The 23,594-nt window shown below is 35.1% G+C and overlaps 1 pseudogene; it reads right to left on the reverse strand.

Moving 5' to 3' along the window:
* LOC128567397 (anaphase-promoting complex subunit 1-like) overlaps positions 1-15,422 on the reverse strand; it is a 135,853-nt pseudogene extending 120,431 nt beyond the window's left edge.
* Positions 15,423-23,594: the final 8,172 nt, after the last annotated feature.

Consider the following 23,594-nt stretch of genomic DNA (forward strand, 5'->3'; position numbering starts at 1 on the left):
AAGTATCTCTATATTTTAATTAAGAAATTAACTATTTTAATAAATTAATGAAAAGCCTGACTATGATACTAATTTATTCACACTCATTTAAAATATTTCTTTTGATTCAATAGTAGCTCCTTCTCCTCTTATTATTTCCTTCTCCTCTTATTATTTATTTTATGTTCTTAGCTATAAGTTCTATGAAACTATCAACCATTTCTATCTCATTCTCTATCATATCACCAGTTCATAAACGATGCCTGACATATAAATGCATGAACAATGCATGTCTTTCATTAAATTACAGGGCAAAATGAAGGTAAAAGATCCAGGAAACAGAGGATGGAGAATTTCAGCTAATATTTCTTTACTTAGCCACACTTTACCCTTGAGAAAATTGGGAGGGTACAGGCAATTATTTCGAAGCTTCAACTCAGATATTGGGTTTTCATTTGTGGTCTAAGATTGATGTGTACTGAGAATTTATGTAGAATATTCTCTCTACAAAAGTTCTCCTTAAATTTTAAGCCAGCCTTGACAGGCATGGATATTAGGAGAGCCCAGGTGCTAGCTTAAATGCCGCATCCTTTTCAACCATATATAAGCTGCTTTCCACTGCAGGAAAACATACCACAGCCCTTCACACTCGTCGTCCCGCAGCGGAGGGGTGGCCAGGCGCTTCCTGGAGAATGAGCGCACACTCTGCAGTGGGCACAGGAACTGGCTCAATTCTATGGGAATGAAGAGCAGCTACAGTCTCACTGTGTTCAGGCATAATGGGCTCCTTTAATTACACATCTACAGGGCTTCCTTGGCTGCTAGGAGACCCCACTCAAGTGTGCAATGAAGGAAACCCTCTTGATTCAAAGATTCAGGATATGCGGATTTGAATACCCACTGCATCCTGCCCCCCTGGTGCCACTTTAGCCCTCTGTGGCCTGCAGATGGCCTGGCCTGGCAAACACTCCCCTTGTTCAAAGGGAGATTAGCAGGTGCTAAAGACCACTGACTCCTAATCAAGATTTCTCCCTAATGTAGTCAGAAAAACGAAAACATGGAAAAGGAAAGTTACAGATAAAAAGTAAGTAGCTGTTTAAAGCATTTCTTTTTTCTTTTCTTTCTTTCTTTCTTTTTTTTTTGTAGAAAATGGATACTCGTGGATTTTTAATACACAGAATCTCTTAGAAGTCTTCCTATAAAGACAGGGAGACTTCCTGTAAGCTGACCACGAGACTTCACTTGCCAGATTCCTTTGTGCCATTGAATTGAACTATTGTGAATTTTTATAGGCTACCATTCATGCATATATGAATTAGCAATGAAATAATCAACATAATTATTATCCACTTCAGACATTAGAATTAAATGTCTAAGTGTGACTAACCAAGCAAAAGAAATGCAGAGTTCTTGAGAGTGGATACCTTTTCTGCATGTACTTTATTTGCATCTGAATTTTCTGAGGTTAGAAGAGTTGTTAAGAATGACAATTTTCAATCCTACTCAAGTAAACAAAAGGTATCTACACCTGGTTTTACTCTTCTGTTTGTTTACTTTGAAGATACTGTTAAGAGTTTTCTTCCTCAATGTTTTCTACACACATCAGTGCACACTGGAAATACCATTTGGCAGAAGAATAGCATTTGCCTATGTTTAATATAGCAGGCAAGTCTATTTTTTGAGACTAGCAATTGTTTGTAAGACTCATAATTATGTAATAGACTCATAGTTATGTAATGAGGAAAACAGTATTCAGAATGCATACTGCCCCCCGCAGCGGGATCGATATTCCTTTCACTATGGTATTTTCTGGCCTATTTTTCTCCTCAGAATTTCAAAAATCAGACTAACTATAATCTTTCCACCTAGCATACCACGTTTGATTCTAAGACCATATATAAAGAAGATTAATACAATTGATAAGGGAGAAACCGCCTTGTTTTGATGTTTCTCTGGTGAAATTCATGGCAGAATGTTTTTTAAAAAGCTGACCTACTCTCCTATAAACATCACCTCATAGAGAGCAGCAGGGTAGCTCCTCAATGTCACCTCTTACTTAGAATGGCTTTTGTGATACAAATAAAATAAAGTAAATATTTACTTTACTGTAAAATAAAGTGTGTGCATTATACAGAAATTGTGGTTTTAAATTATTTTAAAACCATATTAATCACTAAAATATGACAAAACACCTTGTGAAAAATGCATTTTGTATTTACTACCAGTGATTTTGTGATTATGTGCATTGCTTTTACAGAACATATACCACAATTCACTACTGACAACGAAAAGAATCAACTTTTTCAATGCATACCAGATTTTAGTCACTGTTTTCCACATTTTAGTCTATTTTATTGAACTTATATTAATAGTCATTTTCTGAAGTGGGTATTATATTCATTGCATAGAAATCAAGTTGTAAGAGGAGTAGATTGGATATACTAGCTTTGCCAGTAAGGGTCAAGGTGTAAGTACCTCCCAAGTTTGTGTTTTTTTTACTGTACAATATTAGTTACATTATCATCTTGGTTTTAAAACACAGTTAATTTAGCATTGTTGATAGAGTTGGTCTCAAACATGTGGAACGGTATTTTTTTTAATGTATATTAAGGCCCACTTTCACTTTTTGTTCTTCATTTCTTAAAAAAAGAAATATCATAGCCTCGCAAAATGCAGTGTGATACTGTGATAATGAAGGAAAAGATAATTGAAATGCTAGCATCCCGTAAATTAACTAAACATCTCTCATGTGTGTTCTGTGTCTTCTGTTACCCAAAGGGATTATATTTACTTGATCTTCGAAAGACTGATTTATAATATTGCCTGCTAAAACATGCAAATCACATCACTATGGTCACCTTCAAAGTGCTCCCCTTGGCCATCTGCAGACCCTAGAGTTATTCAGCAATGAGGCACATAGCACTTTTTATAGGATGAGTTTGAGAACTTGTCATATCTATGAGAACAGCTCTGATGGCCATTCCAAGAAAAGAGCTCTAAAATTGCTATGAAAGGTGGACTAGGTGCTGGGTCTATGCATAGCTTGCCAAAGAGAGTAGCTCAGGGTGATTGTAGTAATATTCAGCAATAAATGGGTAGGTAGCACTTTTCCTAGGATCAGTTCACAAATTTAATTTTCAGAACTTGTGTGTGTGTACTGTACATTATGTAAGAGATTAAGAATTTAAAAAAAAACCTTTGTCTTTTAAAAATGTTTGAGATATTTAGACATTCTCAGAAAAAGAAAAACATTTGAAATGGCATATTTAATAAATCCATTACAAATGGCTCTTTCAAATGATGTTGCTAAAACTTGAAGTCACTTTGTAGCTTTTATTACATGTTTGTAATTATCCAATGTGCAATTAACTATGTGATAAGGAAAAGAATGACAAGGTTCTTAGTAATTCTCATTGAACACATATCAAAATTTTCTAATTTTGGAGATAACTTTATAAATTATGTGTCATTCAATGCTAATATTGAATCAAAGGCAAACATTACTGCTCTGGAAAGATTTATTTAAGAGTATTTCATAACTCAACATGATAATATCTTTTAAAATATATATATGTATAAATATAAACCCACATATGTAATTGCTCTTGGAGATTCTCTAGACACTGTTTAATAACACTGCAGATATAGAGAGCCTAGAAAACACGTTTTGTCCTATATAACATTAGACTAGGAAACGTCCCTATCACCAGCTTAATTTGGAATTTAAACACTTTTTTGCTTAGCGAAATTAATAGAAAATTCAAATAATGAAATATTTAGAAAATTAAGAGCAGAAATGAGTCACTAATGAATAAATCTCATTACTCACGATATTTGTAGTAAAAAATATGTGTGCATCTTATTAAAAAAGAAAGTGATATTTTCAAAAATTATGATTTCTTTTTTTTTTTTTTTGTGGTTTTTGGCTGAGGCTGGGTTTGAACCCACCACCTCCAGTATATGGGAATGGTGCCCTATCCCTTTGAGCCACAGGCACTGCGATTTCTTTAGAAAGAACATTAGACAATGTCTGTAAAAATTATTTTAGCTCTCACTTCTGACTTTTTGACCTTTACCTGTACAATTATGCCTTTTTAATATCTACTAGGTTGGCATTTTAAATATATTTTAATAAAACTAATAAATTTTCAGGACCTTACTGTATCAGATAGTTGTGCTGGTCTGTAATCTATTTAATTATTCTCCTTTTTCTTATTTAGTTCTATTTCAATAATAGAATGTTTGCTTTTTTAACTCTGTATCATACATATCCTCTGTATCATACATATCCTCTATATTTCTCTTGGTAGAAAAATCAGATAAGATGATTCTTTGCAAAAAAACTTAAAGATAAAAATCATACTCTTCAGGCCAGATGCAGTGGTTCACGCCTGTAATCCTAGCATTCTAGGAGGCCAAGGTGGGTTGATTACTTGAGCTCATGAGTTCAAGACCAGCCTAAGCAAAAGTGAGACCTTGTCTCTACTCAAAATAGAAAAACTGAGGCAAGAGGGTCACTTGAGCCTGAATTAGAGGTTGCTGTGACCTATGACGCCACAGCACACTACCCAGAGTGACAGCTTGAGACTCCGTCTCAAAAAAAAAATTATATGCTTCAATAAAGAGTATGACATAATCATTTTCAAAGCCTGTAGTACATATCAGTTTGAGGTTTGTCATTATCTGCCAGAATCATGTTTCATTTAAAAGTTCAAGTCCTAGACTTTCTACCTGTGTTCAGACCCTAGATTGGTCATGTACTACCTTGGCCTGGTATTCTCTCTATGATTCAGTTTCCCTCTGGGAAAGAGAGATATATTAAATGAGTTAATGTGATCAAGCTCTTAGACCAATGCAGTTGAAAACTAGAGGTACTCGATAAATTATTATCATTATTATTATTAACTTATTATTACTACTTTTTAAGGCAGAAAATTAGAAAGGTAAAAAATGCAAGTGATTGGCCTTAGTTCCCATCCTAAAAGATTTTTATCAAAGATTATCAAAATTTTGCTATGTCTACCTGTGGTCAATGGGACCTGCTTTGAAAGGTAATTTGGACCTTTCTTTGAAAGGTACATCATTCATATACTGTTGAGTTGTATTACATACCATTCCAAGTGCATGACCCTACATTCTAAAAAGATCACTGCATTGGCCCCAGGATTCTGGTGACTACTAAGTAAAGCTGACTGTGGTACGCCAGTGCAGGGGTAGAGATATATACTTATAAATACACCAAAGTATGGTTTATAGGTCAATACTAGGCTGAAGGAAAAGGAAGAATGTGAGTGTTACTAAACAAAGTAAAACCTTGACTAAGTATTCACAACTATACTCCAAAGTGAGGCAGGAAAAATTGTAACTTGAGGAGTCATATCACCTGACAAAACTATATAAAAATTTAACAAAGATAAAATGGTGAACGCAATATTAGCTAGATTTTTTAAATCTCACTGTGTGTCAGACACTGTTCTAAGTACTTGCGTTACATATAATATTTGAATTTATCTTTCCAACAAGCCTAGGCGGTCAGCATGTTATGAATTATACATATAACCAAAGTTCACAGAAGGTTAGTAAAAGTCAGATTAAAATCCAACTTAAACCCGGCTCCAAACTAGCTGGGATAGTTTAGAACCATATGTGTTGGAAAAAGGGATGTTCAATTGGACAGGTCAAATTTCATTAAAGCCACCTGGCTAGTGGAAAGCATGGGAAGGTTAATAATCAAAATGAGTCAGTGATAGCAACACCGGAATTATCTGAATGAGTGTATTTGTTTCCTATAACAAATTACTACAAATATATTGGTTTAAACAACACAAATTAATTACTTTCAGGTCTGGATGTTAGAATTCTAAAATGAGCCCGCCAGTCTAAAATCAAGGTGCTACAGAACTGTGTTCTTTTCTGGACACTCTAGGAGGAAATCCATTTTCTTACCTTTTCTAGCTTCTAGAGACTTCCTGTACTCTTTGGGTCACGATGCCCTTCCATCCTGAAAAACAGCGATGTCTAGTTAAGGTTTTCTCACATCTTATCCCTCTAACACAAACTCTTTTTCTCTCCATTTCCCATTTAAGGACCTTGTGATTATATTTGATCCTGATAATCCAGGGCAATCTTCCTATTTTAAGGACTGTTGATAAGCAACCTTGATTTCATTTGCATTTAATATAACATATTCACAGATTTCGAGGACTGGTATGTGGGCATATTTGGGAAACCATTAATCTGGCTGCAACAAGAAAAAAATATGCAAAACACCCTAAACCACAGCTGGCAGGGCCCAGGCCCAGGAACTGAGAGGCAAGATTGGAACTCAGCAATGCTAAACCAAGTCACAGAGGTCCATGTAGTCTACTCCAAGAATTCCTGAACATTTTTCTGGGGGTGAATCACTGAAATAGGAATACTGAAGCTTTATTTGGAGATCTACAAAAAGCTGTGCAAGCCCAAAGTCAGAAAACAGGTTTTGTTTGACCACATCCACACTTCCACACTCAGTTCTGAATTTTCAGTGTAACTGGCAAGTCTGAAACCACTAGCACTACGCAGTGGCCATCTCTTTTCAACGAGCATGCACTTCTCCTGAATTGATACTAGATACGGTAGTTTCCAGATATGGCAATTTACATGAATTGTTCTTTACAATATATCTTCTTCCATTTGCATTTTTAAATGAAAAAGGAATATTTCTGCAAGAATGGAGAAATAAAAGTGGACCAAGAACATATGTCCCAAGAAAAATATTACAATATATTTCTTTAATAATAAAAGTAGATAATAAGCAAAGAAAGTATATCTTGCAGCCATCCGACTTCATTTGTATATATGACCTGCTTTTCCCCTACAGAGTTTGGGTCTGTGACCCTTGACCCCTGTGTGGAAGGTGACCAGGCATGCCTCTTGGGGACTTAGGGAGGAGTTAGTATGATATTAAACCTACCTATAATCCAGCACTTCCAACTTCAGAGCGGTTTTATTTTTTAAAAACTTGTTGATTTTAGGTGGAAATTCTATCTACCAAAGTAGAATTGAATATTTTTATCCAATAAGTACCGTAAGGGAGGCATACTATATTTCTTTATTGAAAGTTTATTTAATATTCTTTTAAAATGTTTATAAAATTGTTTCTTGTAAGATAAAAGTGATGTCTGGGTCAAAACGTAGACTATAAAATTGGATACATAGCCAAGGGAAATATCTAATGAGTGAATTTAAGAATTTGACGCAAATTAGAAGTGAAGCCAATTTTAGATGTCAAGAAATAGAAGCCAAAATTACAAAAGGTGATGAAATGGTTTAAGAATAGCTCCATTAAAGTAAATCTATCACAAGGAATTATACTACTGAGTGTTAGGCATGTCGTTTTACCATATTATCTATCCATTCACTTCTTAAACCTGTGTTCATTCATACATCCATTTATTTAGGATTTATTGAGAATTCTGGGAAATATATAGATTAATAAGAAGTTGGATATTCTAATAAACATATAATAGAACTGCTTTCTTCTTTGTTCATTATGTCTTTAATAAATTTTAAATATTTCCTTCACCTATGTCCCTATATTCCATTCTGGGTGAATATGATTATTAAGGTCCATAGCCCATTTTTTAACAGTAATGAAATCATTATATTTTTAAGAACAATCACCAAATTGTTTCAAAAAATATGACTTGCACTTCTGCTCAGTTCTTTTTCAAAGCTACTTGTTCTTATTTCATATCTTTATGTTGACTCATATTTTCTCTCTTTGGGAGTTTAGTAATTTAAAACATATCTATGTCGTGGTTTTCAGGCAGCACCATCATTTTCTTTTTTTTTTGAGACAGAACCTCAAGCTATCACCCTGGGTAGAGTGCTATGGTATCACAGCTTACAGCAACCTCCAACTCCTGGGCTCAAGCAAGTCTCCTGTCTCTGCCTCCCAAGTAGCTGGGACCACAGGCACCCGCCACAACGCCCAGCTATTTTTTGGTTGCAGCCGTCATTGTTGTTCGGCGGGCCTGGGCTGGATTTGAACCCGCTAGCTCAGGTGTACATGGCTGGCGCCTTAGCCGCTTGAGCCACAGGCGCCGAGCCAGCACCATCATTTTCAATTTATTGAAAGCGAATCTTAATTTTTCTATTTTCTCTCACCATCTCTTCCAAGGTTTTTCTTTGGTCTTTTTTCCTAAGTAATATTGTTAGTACTTCTTTGGTGAAAACTGTTTTCTGTAGGAGTGCTGTTAGCCTTGAGTTGTGAAAGATTTTCAACGGATGATTTTGTTTGCTTTCTTAGAGCCATATGGATGTAAATGGTCCTTGTTTATATTAATTTATTGGCTTGGGTTCCTATGCCAGGCTGTAGCATTAATTTGCAACTTGTAACTAAGCATAACACAGAACTAAGACTTCAATATTCTGCCAGTGATTTACTTCTTTGATATATGTCTACAGCAAATGTCAAACATCCTTGTTGCTCACCTGGCCTATAGGCAGAGCATTATAAGTCACTTTTCATTTATGGGAAAGTTCCTTGGGTTAAGTATTCCTTAAAAGTGAATATAAAAATTTGTGGGCATACACATATTTACACATAGGCTTAAGAGATAGAATGGAATGGTCTTAAACCTGCATTAATTGGGGGGCAACTTGGAAATATTGAAGAAATATCATATTTGATATTAAGACTATTACAACTTTTGTTCCATTGGTTTCATCATAGAACTTTCCTTCAATTTCAAAATCCATCCAATCTTCAGAAATATGATGCTTATTCAGAAGCATTGATATCTATCATATCGTTAAACTGAGTTCTGCATAGTTGAATGATGAGATGAATTAAGTCAAGTGTACTGACATTAATTGTAAATATTTTCTAAGTAAGAATATTTTTTACTCTCTCTCTCTACTTTCCCACAAGTTTAGACAAGATTAAAGGCTCAAAAAAAAAAAAAAAAAAAAAAACCACTCGAAAAGCTAATTGGAAGAACTGTAAAGTAAACTAAATGTAACATTCATATTAAGCTAGAAGTAGTCAAATCTGTCCCTCTGGAGAAAAGATTAAAGGCTAAATAGAAGGATTTTGAAGGGCTCTTGACATCGGAATATCCAAGGACCAACTGGATACATATATGGAGGTCCAAATCCAGGACATTAACAAAAAATATGTCTTAGCTCACAAGAAAAAATGTCTGTATCAATTGACACTTCACACTTTTATAGAACTCTAAACGCTTTTGATGCTAAAAAAAAAAAAGGCTCAAGCTGAATTCTAAGGCTTTTTTTTTCTCAAATCTGGATAAAGAATGAAGATTAGATTAAGTGGTTAAAAAGTTTTGAAACAACTACACACATAACAGTTATTTGGATTTCTTTAAGTCTCAATTGAACTATGCATGATTTTCAAAGTTTAGTGATGAGAATGCCACTGAACTGTTTTTAAAGTTTATTTTTATGGATAAGCTGTCATTGTAAAGGATTGTGTGGTTGTTTAATTTGATTTATCAAATTTTTCTCCATATTATTTCTGATAATTTTCAGTCCTCACATCTATTAATCTTCTGAGTTTTAGAAAATATAATAGTGCCTAGCACATGCATATGCAATTCATAAACTTGAACAAATCACGATGTCTTGGAGACTTATTTTTTTCTTACCTGTAAAAGAATAATGGCAGTATCTACATCAAAGGGCTGTTGCAAAAATAAAAGTGAGATAGTGTAGGGGGTAATGCTTTATAAACTATAAAATCATTAAAGTGCTAAACTGAATCTAAAAGCGTAAATTTTAGTTTTTCCCTCTTTACAGCTCACTAAATACACTCTCAATTCAAGTATAAATTACACCATCATGGTTCCTATGATACGAGATGTACAGAGGAATGAGATGGCGTTGAGCAGGAACTTCAGCCAGATGGTGATAAGGTAGGGGATACCCACAGAGGCCGTCCTCCTCCAAACTCTCCAAGAGAAAGAGACTGTTGAACAGGAACTTGAAGGCAAGTGGAAGTTTGATAATTGGCAAAACAGAGGGAGAAATGGAGTTTCACAGAAAGAAAACAGCATCATAGGAAAAAGAATGGAAAAGCCTGTAGTAGATCCTTAGTGGTTTGAGGGCAGGAAGGGGCTTGGAAACCTGTGAACAATGAGATTAGAAAGGTAAGCAAGAGGCCAGTCAGAAAGAAGCTAATAAATAAAACGTGAAATTTGTACGGTGCCCTCAGGTGAATTTCAACAAGGGAGTGATGCAACTTTTAACTTACATAAACATCACTTCACCTGTAAAGTACAGATATTGGATTGAGGGGCGAGTGCTAGAAGCAGGAAGTAAAGTCTCTGAAATGATCTTGGCAATAAATAACAAAGGCATAAGGTTTAGTATTGGTAATAGACACAGTTTGGTTTCATGAAAAGTGAGAGGAAAACCAAAAGGCTCTGCTCTGCATGTCTGAATGACTACTGGTGCCATTCAAAAACAGAGAACATGAGATTAAAAAAAATTGTGATAAATATACTGTAATTTTTTAATATACTGTAATTTTTGAAATTACTTTTTTGGTGGCTAGTAATTGAAGACCCCAAGTAACAGTGATTTCAACAAAACAGGAGCTCATTTCACATAAAAGTCCATTATAGATGTCTGTGGCTGGTTGGGTTCCTCACCAGGTCAGGCACTAAGATCTTGTGACTTTGTTTGCCTGGTCGCAGTTTCCAGGCCAGCTCTTAATCTAGTATCACTTATTCAGCTCCAGGTCCAGTGATGTTATCTGTAGTCAGATAGCCTGAAGACGAAATAGGATAAGGCTTGCACGTGTTGTTTACACACACATACAGGAACTTGCACAAAATTTCTACGTCCATCCCACTAGCCAATACTTTATCACAAGGCCATCTGACCTGCAAGTTGGGTTAGACTATATAGACTTTATTCTTGTTGGTTATGTGCCCCAAAACATTTTAGATATTTTATTACTGAGGAACAAGGGACAACTACCTATCTCTTGATTGATTCTACAGATCACATCTACAGTTTGATTTCTGTGAAAGACCAGCACAAGACTTCCTGAAGGTGGCTGAACACAGAGGTCCAGAGGAAGAGATCTGAAATGAAGATGACAGCACATGCAGTTGTCGAAGGGTGTGAGTTAAAAAGATCACAGAGAATGGCAGATCTATTTTTTACGTCTCTAAGTGATGGAGCCGGAACATGTTCTTCTTAGTAAAGTATCTCAAGAATGGAAGAAAAAGTATCCAATGTACTCAGCCCTACTATGAAACTAATTTATGGCTTTCACATGAAAGCTATAACCCAGTTATAACCTAAGAATATGGGGAAGGGGAGAGGGAGGGGACGGAGGGTGACTGGTGGGATCACATCTATCGTGCGTCTTACAAGGGTATGTGAAACTTAGTAAATGTAGAATACAAATGTCTTAACACAATAACTAAGAAATGCCAGGAAGGCTATGTTAACCAGTGTGATGAAAATGTGTCAAACGGTCTATAAAGCCAGTGTATGGTGCCCCACGATCGCATTAATGTACACAGCTATAATTTAATAAAAATAAATAAATAAATAAATAAAAAATGCAAGGTAAAAAAAAAAAAAGATCACGGAGAACAGGTGCACAGAATGGAAGTGGGCTATAGATACAGCCAGAGAAACAGCTACTGAGCAATGTCTCTGAAATTTTCTATTAATTTCTGGGTTTCTGTTTTCTGTTTGTTCTCTCCGTTTACATTTCTTTTTCTTAAATCCTATTTTGCTTGTTGAGAGTGGATGTTCCAGAACTTTCTGTACTTGACTCTCTAATCTTCTTCAATTACATCCATTCTGGTAATGAGTATTCTCAAGTGGATTTAACCACCACCAATATGCTGATAACTCTCTGATTCATATCCCCTTTGCTACGATCCTGCCTTCAGAGGATATGTAACATCTGTCTATGCTTTTTCTACTCAGATCCCTCATCCACATCTGAAATCTAATACACCTTTTAAAAATCCGCCTTCATTTCTGTCTCAGCACAGAGCATCACTCTCCTGAACTACTTGTAGATCCTTGATCAATTCTTCACCATCTTTGTGTTTCAGTTGAAACATTTTCTTAGATGCTAATTTTTTTATCTTACTAAAGAAATCAAAATTCTCTGTAGAAAGAATTACAGCTATTTCTTTCCAGATTTTTATTCTTTTTTTTTTTCAGCAACCAATTTATTTATTTATTTTTTTACTTTCAGAGTAAAAATATCAGGGAACAAATGTTTAGGTGACATTGCTTTCAATTCTAAGGTTATTTCTAAAGTAATTCTAACTTAATTGTAAGCTATTTCTAGCCTTGTGAAGTATATAGTACATAGTATACTATACAAAATCAATATTGATAAGCATGAAAGAAAATGACACGAACATGGCCCCTAAGCAGCTATACAGAAAAGTAATATTTGGCAATTTTGCACTTGAACAAAACTCAGCCTTTATAGTAGAAATAACATAATGCATATATATCTCTCATATATATTTATTGGTTTGTTTTTCAATAAATTGGTATGTAGTGAAAACGCATCTTTTAAGAATTATGCTTATGTAGAAAAATGGTGCTTGGCATTGGTGGCCAGAGCAAGTACATCACACTAATATCTTATCTGAAATCCATATTCATACTGATTACTTTCATATCAATATAAAAATTACTTTGCACTATTCCATCGCTAAACATGTACTGAACATAAGTCCCTGCATAATGGCCTAAGAAGAAACCCTAAATATAAGAACTCAAATTGTGCTTAAGGAGTGTTCAGTATGAGTCAGAACACAAGGCACAAGGACACGAGATATAATCTGAGTTTGTCCTGAGAAAAGTACACAGAATAAGTGAGGAAACGATTCGAGAGAGAGTGACCTCTGTGGGTTTGGAAAGACCGCACGGAGTATCTGAGAGGGCCCTAAACTCTAAAAGTTGTGTGTGAGAGGGACGGAATAAAGGGCCTTCCATAGGGACAAACAATGCAGGATGTGAACGCAGGAAAGGAAACCAGTCCTTGGCAAGTGACCAAATTGATACGGGACACTCACATCTGCCCTTATGGGTATTCATTCTTTTCCAAGAAAAACCGTTTTTAAACGGTTTCATCATTAAAACAATAACTATGTCTCTTTTCAAAAGGATAGAACTCTCTGTGTCTTTCAGATTCTATAGGGACTTAGCAAATACAATATACTATTGTCCATTTACAAGTTTTCTTCAATATATACTCTATTTGTGTATTAATATTAATATGCTGCTGCATCATTTGCAATAAAAATTAGTATGGAAAAATTTTAAAGTATTTTCTTTCCCAGATTATATATCATCAGAGAAAATATTGGTGACACATCTAAAATATAGTGAGTGCACATCAAAAGTAGCTAATTGTATAAGGGAGAAATGCAAGGTAATAAATACTTTTTAAATGGAAAAATTAAAGATAGTGTCAGCCAAATTTCATTATTAGTTAATTCCACATGACTTTATGGCAAAATCAGCTGCTCATGTGGAACATCTATTAACTTTAGCAGGTGTTATGCATAACTAGCTGAGGGCAGATTCTAGTCCACTGAGTACAAGGATAACTCTTAAATAGGTACGTCCACGTGGAATGCCTTGTCATATGAAAAGGAATTTATCAGAATTAATTAGAAGTTTCATAAATGGGCTCCAGAGTCCAGAAGATTGTTTTCTTTCCCCCTAGTTCAAACTAAACTACACATACATATAATAATTTTTTATAAAAATGCAAAACTCATTTCCAAGAAGTTATATTAATACATTTCTATTCCTATTTGGCCATGAAGTTCTCCAGAGCTAATCTCAGTTGGCAGTAACTGTTTGTTTATTTTTTTTGACTTTGAATGTGTCACTATGTCAGTGACAGTTGTTATATGAATTCCTGCCAATTTTCACCACCCAACATTGTAGCTTTGCCGCTTCCAAAATTATTTAAGTGCTTTGATTAAACATGAAAGTAAGGTTAGCATGATAAGAATTGAGCAGCTTTTGCTACTGTCTTCATCCTACGGTTAGTCTAGAAAAACACTGACCCAATTTGCCAAAACAGATAGGTATGTAGGTATATGAGATAAGAAAAATATGATTATAAACAATAGATTTTACGTGTGTGTGTGTAGTTATATCTATCAAGGCACATCTAATAGTCTAGGGGTAGTTGCTCTGTAGTATAATTAAATCCACTCTATTACAAATATATATATGTAATTTGTTACAAATTTTCAAATATTCTATTCTATTTATTTCTATTCCTGGGATTTAACTATTTATCTCAGACAATTTTCATACCAACTTGAGATCAATAAAACAAATACAACACACAATATATGCTTTCTGGAAACTTACAAATAAGATATGTATGAGGATAAAGGTATTCCAATGCTGTTTACAACAAATATAGTGTGAGAGGTACAGAAAAAGCCTTCTATAGTTATAAAAGTATTCATGTATATATGAAATTTGAATTCATTTGCCTTGGTATAATTAATTGCATTAATTTAAAGACAATCTTGACTATTTTTTATTCCATAAATTTTCCTCCCTTTCATATTATTTATCTAGGCTATATTAAATAGCACCTTTAAATATCTCTGGCATTTTTCCTAGTGGTTATAAATTTAGGTTCCAAAAAATAATTATAGTCTAGTTTTTATTCAACCATCTTCATTTAGTGTAATATCTTTAGAACTTCTGTACTTTAACGCTAAATTATTTTTCAGCTGAAGGGAAGAGTTGAGCTACTCTGTTAATGATAAAAACAACTATGATAATTTTGCATTTTTAGAAAGTGCATACAAATCTTTTAATCTCTGCCTACACCCATCAGAACAATTGCCTTCCAATGTAATTATATTCAAAATGCAAGCGAGATAATAAGTATCTTGGAATTTAACTTGATAAATATTCATTTGCCTTATAGGGAAAAGAGATGAACATTCTCTTATAATTAGCTGCATATTTTTAAACCGTGCTTCCATTGCCTTTTGCGAGGTATATTTTATGTATGCAAATCTGCTAATTTATAAGGTAAAGGAGGTAAGAAGGATGGAAAAAGTGAAGAATCAGAAATACTCATGGCCAACCTGCCCTCCTTTCTGGGGAATAGGTTTCCTAATTAGAAAGAGAGAAATCATTTCTTCCTCTTAGCTCGGATTCATTGTTTTATTGAATCTAAGCCAGTCAGAGCCCTTAATTATAAAACTAGATTTACTTTTTTGGCGCTTAGAAAATTCTTGCTTTTAATTTAATTTAATTTTTTTTTTTAACTCTACAGCAGAGAATTAAGACACTAGTAAAAGAAGACTGCTCCAACCTTGGGTGATGGCAGAAGGGGCACCTGCTTCCAGTTTGCAGCCCCCACGGTGGCAGCGGTCATGCCGAGATCCACAGTGAGGTTGAAACATGACCCCTAACTCAGCATATGGCACTAACACACAGATTTGTTCTCTGTGTGGGTGGAAGACTTGACACATGGCAGTTCACACTAATATGAAGTATTTTAACATGTAAGTGAATATTATTGCAGGTCACGTCCCAGCACCCGTGTGACGTTCTCATTCTGAAAATGCTGGGAGATCAGATGACTGACCTAGGAGCCCACAGCAGATACAATGAAACTGACGCTCTAAATCCCCCCGTTGCAACCTTTTCTCTCTCTAGTATTCTGTGAGAGAATTACTTTGACAAACATTGCATTTACAATTAATCAATTTCTGATGAAATTATGAAGAAATGATTTCACGGGGAGAATGAGTAATTTTCATTTCAATTTCTATATTCGCCGTCTTCCATGAACTTTATAATTGCCTCAATTTGCTGTGCTAATTTTCTGTTTCACTAATCCTCAGGTTTTAGTTTGCTTTCCCTTCAGAGTTTTGGTTTATGATATTATAGCACCACAAAAATTTGATAGTTATCACAGAGATCAACCCACGTGATACACCCAGGTATTATGATTGTGTTTATGCCTAAAGTCTATTTTAACAGTCGAACCAGTTGTTAATAAAATGAATTAATAGGAACAATGCCTGCATATACTACTGATTGCTTTTAGTTCTAAAATTATAATTTAAAGAATGTGTACCAAGCTCTTTTTACTTGAAGAGACCGTTTTGTTTCCATATCATACCATTTTACTGTGTAAGTGTAAATACAGCCTCGGTGATCAGAAATACAGTCACTAAAAGAGGATTCCACTCTGCTATTTAAAGAATCTGACTTTAGAGGATTGCATTCTCAAATTCCAAGCTTAAGCGTAGAGATGGTTGGCTTTTATTTTTAATGAAAATGTCCTTAGAAGACTTGTTTGTAGTGGGAGAAAAACACACACACACACACACAAACCAGATTGCTCTAAAAGTCTTTTATTCCTGCATTCCTGCAGAGCTGAAATCAGCACATCCATTACTCTATCCATCTATCCAGAAAATGATATGTCATAGTCTGTGCTGCAACTTAATAACATTCCCCATCTCCCTCCCACCCACCTACCCTCCTCCTTCTGCAGAACCCACAGCACCTGAGCCGGCTTCACGCTGCTCTTTTTTTTTTATTATTAATATTAAATCATAGCTGTGTACATTAATGCGATCATGGGGCACCATACACTGGTTTTATAAACAGTTTGACACACTTTCATCACACTGGTTAATATAGCTTTCTTGGCATTTTCTTAGTTATTGTGTTAAGACATTTATATTCTACATTTACTAAGTTTCCCATGTACCCTTGTAAGATGCACCATAGGTGTAATCCCACCTATCACCCTCCCTCCGCCCATCCTCCCCCCTCCCTCCCCTTCCTCTCCCCACTCCCCATATTCTTAGGCTGTTCTTATCCTCCTCTGAAGTTACTGTGCTTTGCTCAGACAACAGGCTTGGAGCCTAAGGAGCCTGTGGGGGGTACCGAGCGGAGATAAAGAGCAATATTTACAGAGCACAAGTTCCCGCCGCCGAGGAAATGCTAAAAACGAACAAAAGAGTCTTTAAGTGGACAATCTTCAGGGTGGGAAAGAACACATTTGAAGGGTGCGATTTCATTGCTACCACTTGGACTTGCTTCATTTTCTCTGACATTTTCACACAGTCTGCAGTGACATCTGGTTGCTGCACTGGTAATAATGGTTCCTGAACTGATCAGTGAAACTGCCAGAGCCAGGCATTGCTTTCACTCACTGTCAGGTAACCCAGCGTGGGTCAGGTGGACCTCAGGAGAGTGCTGTCATTATAATTATTATTATCATCACTTTACCCTCAAAGTCCTTTCCTTCAAATGCCAGGCACAGAAAACAAACGCTGAATGTCATGGCTAGCAGAATAATGTGGAGGCTTTATGCGCGTATGTAGGCATGTATGTGTACATTTAAACTTTGTTTAAGCATTTTCATTTCTGACATATGCTTTTTGAACTATCTGTTCTTACCCCATTTTAGTATTTATTATGGGGAAATTTGGCAATCAGAAAGGCACTGAGGAAAGAGACCATTTCAAATCCCACCATCCAGAGATAGTACTCTTAACAGTTTTTATTTTATTCCTAGCCTTTAAAAGCTTTTAATCAAATATTATTTTTCACTTAGATTTTTTCTTTATTTAAAGGAATATAGTTAGAACATTTGTATTATGCAGATTACTTAATATATTTCATAAAGGGTAAGAATTTTTGAAGCTATTAAACGGGATGCTATTATAATATTATCAGGAGGATTTCTTAATTCTGCATTTTTACCTATAAGGCAGTCTTCTAGCACTGATAGCAATGCTCTCTTGCTTTGCAGTTTGTATGCTGTTTTATGTAGCTAAGATAAAATGTTCATTTTTCTTGTCCCTTCTTTTTTGACAATGCCACATAAGACTATAGTAAATAACCCTCATACTGCTACATAAATACCATGCTGAAACAGCCTTTAAACAACCTCACTCCCTTGACACCTGCCAGCTATTCTATTTCTATTTCTTGCTTCCCTCCCATAATATGGCAAGATTCTTTATGTGTGGAAAGAGAGGTGTTTATAAACAATTTGAGAAGCTTATAAACAAGATGCTTATTCCATTTTTGGTAAAAAGACCTCTACATGCTTATAGAAAAAAAATTTTTTAAGACACCAGAAATCGCCAAACTGATGATGGAAAGGGTCCCTGTGTGAACACCAAGCTGGTCTTAACAGGGCTCATGCTTGTGGCTTGATGTAATTTCTAGACTGAAGCTTTCAATTCAGTGACCAGCCATGGATTAAGCTGGGCAGATTCCAAGGACTGGTGGGTTAGGGACTCCTACAGCGACAATAGACCTAAGTACGTTCCTCAGGAATGATCAACATTCTAAACACATCAGATCCACTCTTTCCTGGAGGTCCAGCATCTTCAGTTTTCTCTTCCTGAAACACACTTTTCTCAGAGATTCACCTGGCTACACCTTCACTCCTTCAGTTCTCTATTCGACTTACATCTTCTCAACAAGTCCTTCCCAGAACCCCAATGTAAAATTGTAACCCCATTCTGCTCTGTGACATCCTATCAACCATCCTTATTATATGTTTCTCTTAATCATTTAAATCTGTTTAGTCCTTACTATAATTAATTATCATATTTTTCTCAGAAATATCTCTTACAGAGATTTTTTGCCTATTTTGTTCAGTGCTATGTAACCAAAGTGTAGAAAAGTTTCTGACAAATATTAACATAATAGCCAGTTAGTTAATAGTTTTATATTATCAGTTAATAGTTTTATATTACCACAAAAGTGCACAGTAAAAATTTTCCTTTTTATTTCTTTAGAATTGAGATTAGCCAAAGAATTAGCAGTACCAATTGTCATACACTCTTTTAAAAGTCTTATAAAAAAGTCCCAAAGTGAAAATGATGGTGTGGGTGTGGAGAGAAGGGAACACTTATTCACTGATGGTGGGACTGCAAACTAGTATAGTACCTTTGGAAATAATTATGGAGAATCTTCAAAGAGCTAAAGGTACACCTTCCATTTGATGCCACAATCCCATTACAAAGTATCTACCCAAAAGAAAAAGAAAAACATTTTACCATAAGGACATTTGGACTCGGATGTTTTTGTAGCTCAATTCACAATTGCCAAGATGTGGAAACAGCCCAAGTGCCCACCAACTCACAAAGGAAAAAATAAACTATGGTGTATGTATACCATGACATGCTATTTAGCCATAAAGAAAGATGGAGACTGTATCTTTTGTGTTTACCTGGATGGATTTGGAGGACATCCTCCTAAGTAAAGTATCATGAAAATGGAAAAGCCAGCATCCCGTGTACATAATATTAATATGAAAGTAGATGAATGACTATAAGCGCACACAAGAGAAAAACACAATTCAATTCAAGTGGGTGGAAGGGAAGGGGAAAAGAGAAGAGGACAGAGAAGGAGGGAGGGGTGTGGTAAGCTCTCATCTGATGGGTACAACGTAGGGGTATATGGCACACTTCCCAGATGAAGGGCTCAACTACAACTTTGAATTTTACCTAATAAACACAAAGTTACCTAATCATTTGTACCCATATATTAATGTGAAACAAAAAAGTTCTAAAAGATTATCCATATTTTGTCATTGCCTCTTGAAAACCAAAACAACATATTTGGGTTCGGTAGTCCAGAATAACTGGTACTTCGGGTAATGTAAATCTTCTATATTGATTGCATATTCCATCAAAAGCACACAACTTAGCTGACAAAATTAATTTATTTAATATACCCATTCATTAATTTACTTACTATATCCTTTATCCCTAGGATATAGCATACAACAGATGAAAATGAGATTTTGGAGACACTCATTTGATTTGCACAAAATGACAAATGTGTCTAGATGAGTGCGCCTTCAATCTGTGCTGTTTGTACTACACCACACTATGTGGAAAAGAAGTTTTCTGACTCAGTCACAACTTTGAGAATTGTCTTTGGCAAAACTCTCTAATCTGACCCTACTTGAGTTTCCCCACTGTGGTGTGACATGACATTAGGGTTACAGAAATGTCAGTGTCAAACATAATGTCAGCTTTTCGCAATTGCTTTGAAATGTTCCTAGGTGTGATGACACTGTCTCAAGAGAGACAGTGTCTTATTTCTATTTCCCAAGAGGGGTCCCCAAAGTCACTATTCCATTCCAAAACTGCAAAGATAAAACAAATATGTTTTCCTGATCTGTATACAATCCTACTGTTCATCACGGCAGATTTGTAGTGACTTTTTCAAGTGAAAATTGCACATTTAGAGGAGTGTTACTTTTAGAATCATGTATTAAAAATGCTTTTATTCTTTTTTTCTTTTTTTGAGGCAGAGTCTCACTTTGTCGCCCTCATTAGAGTGCGATGGCATCATAGCTTACAGCAACCTCAAACTCGTGGGCTCAAGTGAGCAACTTGTCTCAGTTTTTCTTTTTCTTTCTTTTTTTTTTTTTTTAATAGAGAGGTGGGGTCTCACTCTTGCTCAGGGTGGTCTCCACCTGGTGAGCTCAAGCGATCCGCCTGCCTTGGCTTCCCAGAGTGCTGGGATTACAGGCGTGAGCCATGGCATCCAGTCTTATAAATGCTTTTGACCCTCACGTAGATGTTCAAAGCCTTTGTGAATTAGTAATAGTCCATGAAGTTAGTGCATCTCTGGGTAGTAGTAAATAATTCACGTTTTGATTTAATAGTTTTCATTTTCACCATGAATATTCATACAGTATATGATGGAGAAACAATGAGAATTGCCTAAACCCCAGAGAAAGGTAGATATAATTGTTGGAAAGCAAAGTAAAACATTAATTTCCCAATTATTTAAAAGGATAATGGGGAGGCACCTGTGGCTCAGTGAGTAGGGCACCGGCCCCATATACAGAGGGTGGTGGGTTCAAACCTGGCCCCGGCCAAACTTCAACAACAACAACAAAAACTAATAAAAGGATTATGAAGTTTATACTTCGATACAGTCATCAAGACTGTAAATTAGGGCTGGTTGTGGCAGCTCATGACTGCAATCGCAGTTACTTGGGACGTTGGGCAGAAAGACCACTTCGTTTCAGGAGTTTGAGGTTATAGTGAACTATGATTTTACCACTCAATTCTACCCAGAAATTTAAAATCTATTTGCGATTTGACCAGCATTCAAGGAAAAAGTTTTGATTTATAACTTGGTTAAAAAGAAATTAATCCAACTACTTACTATTTGCAATGTAACTTGTTAAACACTAAGAAGAACACACATAAAAACAAACACCAACTATCCCCACACAGCTTCTGTCTAAGACTACTCATTTACTCAGGTCAGAAGATCACTCAGTAAAACTTGAAAAAGCCAAGGACATATGTGGAATGTAGATTTATTACTATCCAGTTCAAAATAGCCAATTCATATTAGGCCACATATACTGTAGTCCTCTTCTTATAGACTTAAGGAACTTCCTCTTTTATTTTCTTTTTTGATTTAAAAAAATACTTTGAGTTTTTGTCTCTATATTTGCTCCAGCCTCTTCACAATCACAGGGGAAATCATCACAGACACAAGATTTAAATGACATGGTGAAATATATGCCTTAAAAATCCTTTTGTGAAACTCAAATGCTAACATTTCTTATCATTCAAAAACTCATGCTAACATTATGCTATTTTGTTTAGTCTTACAAAATGTATTTCAAAGCTCATGTTGTCACCATTGTTTTCTTTGTTGGTATCAAAACTGAAATATTTGTAAAAATAAAAACAAGTTGATGCTAATTTAGGCTTATTATTAGGTCTTATTATTGGGTCTGCATGAATTATAGAAATATACACAGGCCTCTAAATAAATGCTAACTAAAATTCTAAAAAATGGCTAAATTTAAACTATGGAGGGTTGAAATAAAATGGAATGAAACATGATGTGGTGAATTTTAGCCTCTTACAGATATAATGAAAAGGGTATAATTTCCTTTTGTCTAATAGTAGAATTACGAGGCGGAATTAAGTCATTTGAGATAGCAAGAGAATTCTGAATTCTCTAAAAGTAACACAAATCACTGTATCAGGCAGTGTTTACGGAATGACCTTTAGTACTAAGAACCTAAATATGGTATTCCTGTTAAAAAGCATTCATCCAAAACTAATCCAAAAATCTATCTAATGGCACACAAAATGTCTGTGCTTATTCTTCATATTTCACTTGGAAACCCACTTCAGGGAACTTATTTAAACATTAAAATCAGGAAAGACTGAGCAGGAAGCTGGATAAGCACATGTGGAACCCTTTACATTTCTAACTGTGGTTTTATTCTTTATAGAATATTGGAAAAAAAAAAACTTCTGTGTAACAATTACATACTTTTTGTTTTATTTTATTCACCGAATATGTATAAAACACATTCAAAGTGCCATTTCAACTACCACTGCAACATCTTGTTAGCCTGCACCATCAGTTCCCCTGAGAAGAAGGCTTTACTCCATTTCAACATGAGTAAATTTGAGATTTGGGGTTGGCAGCTGACTCATCTTAAAACATGGCAGGCAAGTAGTTAAGAGAACAGGAGCAGAGCAGAGGTGGAATATGTTGAATAAAAAAACATGAGGATGAATAAATAACTACGAACAAGTCCATTAGTCAAGGTTCAAAAATTCTGGTAGTATATAGCACAAATGGGTGAGAGATCCAGAGGCCATTTGGTATGTCTTACAGAAGTACTAATTGACCGTTTGTGGTAAAAAAATTCTTACTTAATTATAATGGTATTTGAAAACCTCCACCTTCAAATGATGTTTGAAAGATATATTTCAGCAGTGAAAACAATTGAGAAATAAGAGGTGCAGGGAAAATTCTATATACCCTTTAAAATTTCCTTGCAATTTCTTAGCATCTAGACATGTCATGGGTAATGATTCAAATGACCACATATGTGGGTTTCTCTATCTCCAACATTCTAGTTCTCCAATTGTGTTTTCTTCACTGAATAATTTGGTTGTTTTTTCCTCAGAAAATAAATCACTTTTTATAAATGGCTCAAAGTTTGGGCCAACAATGATGAGAAAGCTCTTTTTCTTCCATCAAGGAAGCTTTGTTTCATTTCTCTTTTCACCTGTGTCACTGGCCTCAGGTCTGTAAAAATGATTCTTTTTCTTTTGTATTTGATGTACTTGAAAAAAAGAAGTCTAACAGAAAGCTTCTAGGATCAGAAAACAGAAATAATATATCTATATGTGCATACACGGATAAATCCAATAAGATCATAAATATTCACACATATAATTTTATTCTCATTTTATTTGTATAGTACAAGAAGACTGGAATTTAATGCGATTTAATTCATCTAATTGCTCCTAGTTTGAACATTTACAGCAAAATCAATAAATTCAGGTGATTTTTTTTTTCTGGATGGCTTTCAACTTGGATAATCAAAAAATAAATCTGGTATAATTTTCATTCAAAGTGTGTTTTATAACAAATCATTTTTCACAGATGATTTTGAGTTATAAAATGATATGATACAATTATTATTTTTATTTTATTTTGTCTAGCTTTTAAGAGGTTTGCTTCTCCTTGTCTTTTCCATAAAACAGTGGATTTGGGGGTACTTTTTATTTATGGTTACTGAGAAATCATTA

This window comes from Nycticebus coucang, chromosome 16, assembly GCF_027406575.1.
Source record: "Nycticebus coucang isolate mNycCou1 chromosome 16, mNycCou1.pri, whole genome shotgun sequence".
NCBI lineage: Eukaryota > Metazoa > Chordata > Mammalia > Primates > Lorisidae > Nycticebus > Nycticebus coucang.